The following is an 8,073-nucleotide window of genomic DNA, read 5'->3' as shown; positions in this document are numbered from 1 at the left end:
GATGACATATTTGGAAAGAGGGCATCAAATGTGACTTGTAGCAAAAAACCCCACCCAATTTGGCCAAATGGTTTGGAAGATATGGCCTTTTGAAGTTCAAAATTTTTTGAGAATGATTTGATCATAACTTGCCAACCATACATGGGAATTGAGTGTTCTTGGACTTTTTGGAAATGGGAGAACAAGATCTTCAACTTTCATGTTGGGAAAAAATTCATTTGAAGCTTGTATCATGATGTAATTTTGAGGATCAAGACTTTCCATTTTTGGCAAATTCCAATTACAGGTCAACTTTCTATTTTTGGAAATTTCTTGTTTGACTTCAAATTCTTCCATGTGGATGCTTGACATGTTATATGAGGCTTATATGGACATGAATGAGACCTCTCAAACCAATTCCCACCATCAAATCACTGATTAAATGCACAGTTGACCAACAGTTGACTTTTCTAGGGTTTTGCTTGACTGAACCATGTTCTGATGAATTCCAAACCCTAATCCCTTGAGATCTTGATTCCAAATGATGGCACAACTCATATGAACCCTTGATGAATGATCATGGTGCCCAAATTCTTCAAGAATGGCCACCATCCACTGCCCAATGACTGATTAGACTGATTGACTGTTGATTGCTTCAGCTGCAAGTAACATGGTTAGATGACAATATTTTTGTACTTTTTGATTAGTAAACAAATGAAAAGCAATGATATACAAATGCAATAGATGCTTGGTGATCAAGAACCACACTCACAAGGCAACCCACCCACTAGGAGGGAAGCTAGGGCATGCAATGATCCTTGAGGCCATGATATGATATGATATGGGCCATGAGGGATCCTTAGGGCCAAAATTGGGGTCTTACAGATGCCCCTATTTAAGGTCATTCTAGCCGGAGAAGTGAAGTTTAGAAATCTTCATCTTGACGCGGTAGAATGGGCTTAAATAACAGTAATGAGACAAATTTTGGTCCCTAAGAGACCTCATGATGCAAATGTATGTATGTAAAAGACACAAATTCTGTGGGGAATATAGTTCGCACAGAAGAAAAGACGATCCATCGGAGTGATACACTCACCAGGAACAGAGACTCTTACAAGATTTTTGTTGGGGATAAATAAAACTGACACGGCGTGAACAAGACACAACTCTGATTAGGGAATCAGAAAAACAGACTGGAGACCTCACTAGGGAGTGAGAGACTCATACTAGGGAAAAGAACTCCAAAGGAAAATAAATCCATTGGAAAGACACAAGCTGACTCCTGGGGAGAAGCAAAAGGAAATTCCACTGAGGAAGCACCAAAGAATGAGGTGCTACCGGTATAAGGGTAACAAACTCAGGAAAATCTGACTCCACAAGGGACCGAGGTCATAATAGGGAGCAGAAAGGAAGGAACACCAAAGATACCGGGTTGTAGGTATGTAAAAGGTGACCGACCAAAGCGTGAGTTGGTGTGTGTTCCAAAACACTCATCATCCTGAAGAGAGCGAAAGCAAACTTGTTTATAGGATGGATATTTGATTCTGTAAAGAATGCAAATCTTACTCAGTTGGGGAAACAAACAAAGTGTTCGACAAGAGAGTGCATGAGATATATTATCCATAGCCGTCAAAACGTAGATAATGTACTCGCATGGAAAGTTATCCTGAACCGGGTTGTAGGTTGTTTATAGGATAAGATCCGAAATCGTGAATTGGTTTGTGTTCCAAAACACTCATCATCCTGAAGAAAGCTAGAACAGCAGACTTGTTTATAGGATGGATATTCGATTCCACAAGGAATACGAACCTTACTCTGCGGAGAAAACAATCAAGAGATTGACCCAAGAGTGAACGAGATATAATATCCATTGCCGTCAGAACGTGGATAGAATACTCACATGGAAGATTATCCTGAACCGGGTTGTAGGTTGTTTATAGGATAAAATCCGAAAACGTGAATTGGTTTGTGATCCAAAACACTCATCATCCTGAAGAAAGCTAGAACAGCAGACTTGTTTATAGGACGGATATTCGATTCCGCAAGGAATACGAATCTTACTCGACTGGGGGAGGTCAACAAAGGACTCCAACCAAAGAGCGCAAGAGATATATTGTTCATAGCCGTCAAAACGTGAATAATATACTCGAAAGGAAGAGACACCAGAGATACCTGAAGTATATAATAGGTGACTAACCAAAAAGAGAGACAATCGATACCAAGCATACGGGTAAACGAAAGACAACTCAAAGGATAAATTGCAAGCATCCGGCAATTATCCGACAACAAGGAAATATTCGATTCCGCGGAGGGAAATAACGAATCTTACTCAACCAGGGAAACACGAAAGGCTTCAACTGAGGAGTGCATGAGATATATTATTCATAGCCGTCAAAACGTGAATAATAACCTCGCATGGAAGATTATCCTTAACCGGGTTGTAGGTTGTTTATAGGATAAAAATCCGAAAAGAAAGGCATCTGGATACCAAACTAGGTATATAATGATGAACAAACAGAGGGAGCAACAGACATTACCAACAAGAGGGTAAATGAAAGAAGACTCACTGGGAATGCATTGATGAAAATCAATGATCCGGGGAACACAATCACTGACAAAAGGTGAAAGGACCCGCTGGGGATAAAATTGCTAGCATACGGCAATTATCCACAAAAGACTTGCCGGGGATATAAGTGCTGATCTGAGCAACTTATCCAAGCAAAGGAAAATCAACATCCAGAACTAGATGGAGATAACCACAAAGAGGGAATTGTCATCGGTTGGGATGAACAACAAAGTTAACTCTGCTAGTGGAGAAAACGGGGTTTATAACTACCGGTTTGTAAGTAGAAAAACCGCAAAGATAGGACTTACGACTGCTGGTTTGTAGGCAGAAGGCCAAACTCTGGTGGGGATAACCACAAAATTAGGGTTTACATCTACCGAATACGGGGTAGAAGACCAACAACTCCGCATGGGGATAGAACAAATTGCAAATCCGCACGGGAAACCAAAATAGGGCTTATAACAAACCACAAACTGCTGGAGAGCAGGAAAATAGGATTTACAACTACCGGCATGAGGGTAGAGACCAAAACACTCCGCTGGGGAACAACCCACTGGGAAGCACAAGACATTTGACAAATAGCCCATTCGGGAGTAATCCGAAAAGACAGACTTGAATCAAGATACGTCCTAATGAGAATATAACTCAAATAGGAAAATCCATCCCAATATATGTGTTGGGAGGAAACGGAAGAAACCGTCATCCACGAGGATATATCTCAGTGGGGAACTGCAGAAGGAGAGAACATACATTTTCTGCTTATTGGGCTGACTCTATATGGAGAGATTTTAAACACCCGACATCTGCTTTGGGAAGATCTATAGAGAAGATTTGTATCACCCGTTGCAGGGAACAACAAACAAAGGATATATGGCAAGAAATGCAACATGAGTATCTGAATGTTTATGAATATGCATGAATATGCGTGATTTATGTTTGATGAATGCTGACAAAACAGACAATTCTAACACAACCAAGTCCAGGAATCGAACGCCCGGTATTATACTTCCAGAGGAAAACCAATTGGAGAGCCAATCTGCGGAGATCTATATGCTGAGAAGCAAAGATCTGCGAGTACTGCTGAAGAAGCAGAGGGTCAGAGATAACAGGAAACAACCCAAGATATCTGCAGGGGATCCCAGTGTCAACTGAGAAACAAAAGGTGCATTGCATAAACACGAACTGCTGTAGAAGCAACTCCACATAACTCCGCTGGGGAACAACCCACTGAGGGAGAATGATATCATCCAAATGGAATCTAACTGCAGGAGCAACTCTACTGGGGAAAACTGTCGGCTACTCTCTTGGGGAACAACCCACTGAGGGAAGACAGATCACACAAGTAGATTCTGCAATAGGAGCCACTCTACTTGGGGAGAATACACAAGGCAAACTGACCGCAACAAGTAGATTCTGCAATATAAGCCATTCTACTGGGGATCGCAAACAGTCAGGAAATCAATCCGTTCTCTGGATGCTAGAGCCGTCATCCGACCATACTGGGGATTGAAGGAGCATTCAACAGGCAAAACTGCCTCAACAAACGCTCTGCAAACTAAGCTGAGGAAAAGATGGATGCAATACTGGGATGTCAACCCAATCAACCACTGAGTAGGAAAATAAATCCTGCTCTGCTGAAGAGAAAAACTCTGATGGAGAGATAGCAACAACTCTACAGACGACTTCGCCGGGGAAAAGGTAAAGTACCGGGTATCAAACCGCTGACTTACCAAATCTTCAAAAAAGAAAGCGATCGTGCTGAGGAAACGGGCAACTCCGCTGGCAACTGCACTGGGAAGAGTGACAACAACTCTGCTCGCGACTTCGATGGGGATATCCACAACAGCTCTACTCGTGACTGTGCTGAGGAGACAAATAAGGTCTGGGAATGTCGACCCACTGGAGAAAGTGACGGGGCACCAAGATGACAAACCATCAACCGCCGAAACTTCCATAAGGAGACATCCATGCTAGGGAAGATTGCTGCTGGAGAAAACGAAGTCTTCAACAACGCTCTGCTTGGGGAACAACCCCAACAACAACTCTGTTTGGGGAACAACCCCAACAAAGATCTGAAGAAAGAAGATACAACCAAACCAGGAATATGAACAAATGTCTTACCTGTTGGAGATCATGCCACCCTCGGGAGAGCACTGAGATATTCTTGAGTATCTTTTCAACCTCGTGAATGTTCACTTTGTTTGAAAAATGATTTTGAAAAGATTTGTTTTGTTTAAAACAATGACATTTTATCAATTTAAAACATGCGAAACATTTGTTGAATTGAAACAAATAAGAGTGCAAGTAATTGGATAAAAAGCTCAAATTGATTTGATGGAATGGTAGCCTGCAAATGGCAAGACTCCATAGATCTGTACAAATTTGAAATCAGTGATATATATTGGAAGAGGGCTACATTGAACATAATGATCCTTTCTCTACCAATTTGAATCTCGATGTATCCGAAGCTTCAGTTGACGACGAATCGAGAATCTTCTGACGAAATGACGACTGGTGATCAGAAAGTCTTGTCAGGATGCAGTTACTTGCCAAATCCCTAATTTTTGCCTAGATTGCCCCAGGGTGAGGTACTCAATCTAGCGGGATGCAAATATTCTCTCTTTTTTTCAAGTCTCTAATATTTGCCTGGATTACCCTTGCGGGTTCTCCACCGAGACGCTCATTTTTGCCTAAGCCGCCCTTTCGGGTTTTCAACTTAGCGAGCTATTCTGTTTTTTCATTTGCATATACTTTTTTTTAGGCAAAGTATTTCTTGACTGCATCTGAATTCACAGGACGAGTGAAATCCTCCCCATCCATTGTTGTAAGCATCAAAGCACCGCCTGAAAAGGCTCTCTTAACAACATATGGACCCTCGTAGTTTGTAGTCCACTTGCCCCTGGAATCGGGCGCGAAAGACAAAACTTTCTTGAGCACAAGGTCACCTTCTCGGAACACACGAGGCTTGACCTTCTTGTCGAATGCTTTCTTCATTCTCTGCTGATATAACTGGCCATGACACATGGCAGTCAATCTCTTCTCTTCAATCAAATTCAGTTGGTCATAACGACTCTGAATCCATTCAGCATCAGTCAACTTGGCTTCCATCAAGACTCGCATTGATGGGATCTCCACCTCTACTGGGAGAACAGCTTCCATGCCATAAACAAGAGAGAAAGGGGTTGCCCCTGTTGAAGTGCGTATAGACGTACGATATCCATGCAAAGCGAATGGCAGCATCTCATGCCAATCTTTGTGCGTGACAGTCATCTTCTGGATAATCCTCTTGATATTCTTATTAGCAGCTTCAACAGCCCCATTCATCTTAGGTCTGTAGGGAGAGGAATTATGGTGTGCAATCTTGAATTCAGCGCACAACTCATCCATCATCTTGTTATTCAGATTGGATCCATTATCAGTAATGATCCTCTCTGGCACACCATAACGGCAAATCAGCTGATTCTTGATAAACTTCACAACCACCTTCCTGGTTACATTCGCGTACGAAGCGGCTTCAACCCATTTGGTGAAGTAATCAATTGCTACGAGAATAAACTTGTGTCCGTTGGACACTTTCGGTTCAATCATGCCAATCATGTCGATTCCCCACATGGAGAAAGGCCGTGGTGATGAAATCACATTCAGAAGTGTCGGAGGGATATGAATCTTATCCGCATAAATTTGACACTTGTGACATTTCTTCACATACTTGCAATAGTCAGACTCCATTGTCAGCCAATAGTAGCCTGCTCTCAACATCTTCTTAGCCATGGCATGTCCATTGGAATGAGTACCAAATGAACTCTCATGGACCTCAGTCATCAACAGGTTTGCTTCGTGTCTATCCACGCATCTGAGCAAAACCATATCGAAATTTCTCTTGTACAGCACTTCACCACTGAGGTAGAAACTGCCTGTCAACCTTCTCAAAGTTTTCCTATCTTTCACAGATGCCCCAGGCGGGTAGACCTGGTTCTGGAGGAAATTCTTGATGTCAAAGTACCAAGGCTTGTCATCTTTTACTTCTTCGATTGCAAATATGTGAGCTGGTCTGTCCAAGCGCATCACAGTAATATTGGGAACATCATTCCACCATCTGACCACAATCATGGAAGCAAGCGTAGCAAGGGCGTCTGCCATCCGATTATCCTCTCGAGGAATGTGATAAAATTCAACTTCTGTGAAGAAGGTTGAAATTCTCCTTGCATAATCTCTGTACGGAATGAGACCAGGCTGATTCGTCTCCCATTCACCCTTGATCTGATTGACAACCAAGGCCGAATCACCATAGACATCAAGATACTTGATTCTCAAGTCAATGCATTCTTCAAGTCCCATAATACAGGCTTCGTACTCCGCCATATTATTCGTGCATTTGAAAGTTAGCCTTGCTGTAAACGGGATGTGCGAACCTTGAGGAGTAATGATCACTGCCCCAATTCCATTCCCATATTGATTAACAGCGCCATCAAACACCATCGTCCATCTAGAACCAGGTTCCGGACCTTCATCAAGTGTAGGCTCATCGCAATCTTTCATCTTCAAATACAGAATTTCCTCGTCAGGGAAGTCATACTGAACAGACTGGTGATCTTCAATCGGCTGGTGCGCTAAATGGTCAGCCAAGATACTACCTTTAATAGCTTTCTGAGCTCGATACTCGATATCATACTCAGACAACAGCATCTGCCAACGGGCAATCCTCCCAGTTAAAGCAGGCTTCTCGAAGATATACTTAATTGGATCCATTCTGGATATCAACCAAGTTGTATGATTTATCATGTACTGGCGCAAACGCTTGGCAGCCCAAGCCAAAGCACAGCACGTCTTCTCAAGCATAGGGTACCGAGACTCACAATCAGTAAACTTCTTACTGAGGTAGTAAATAGCAAATTCCTTCTTCCCTGATTCATCTTGTTGACCGAGTACACAACCCATCGAGTCTTCAAGAACTGTCAAATACATAATCAGAGGTCTTCCTTCCACAGGCGGAGACAATATCGGAGGTTCAGACAGATAATCTTTGATACTGTCGAAAGCTTTCTGGCAATCCTCGGTCCAATCATGAGACTGATCTTTCCGGAGGAGCTTGAATATTGGCGCACATGTGGCAGTCATGTGGGATATAAATCTGGAAATGTAGTTCAAGCGGCCAAGAAAACCTCGGACTTGCTTCTCAGTTTTGGGTGCAGGCATCTCTTGTATTGCTTTGACCTTTGCAGGATCAACCTCAATACCTCTTTCGCTTACCACAAAACCCAACAACTTGCCGGAACGGACTCCAAATGTACATTTGTTCGGATTCAGGCGAAGTTTAAACTTCCTCAAACGCTGAAAAAGCTTCAACAAATGCTCAATATGCTCAACTTCCGTTCGGGACTTAGCAATCATATCATCAACGTAGACCTCTATCTCCTTGTGCATCATGTCATGAAACAAGGTAGTCATAGCTCGTTGATACGTGGCTCCGGCGTTCTTCAAACCGAAGGGCATCACTCGATAACAGAATGTTCCCCAAGGTGTGATGA

Source organism: Lathyrus oleraceus, chromosome 3 (assembly GCF_024323335.1).
Source record: "Lathyrus oleraceus cultivar Zhongwan6 chromosome 3, CAAS_Psat_ZW6_1.0, whole genome shotgun sequence".
NCBI lineage: Eukaryota > Viridiplantae > Streptophyta > Magnoliopsida > Fabales > Fabaceae > Lathyrus > Lathyrus oleraceus.
Note: the sequence above shows the minus strand (reverse complement) of the source record.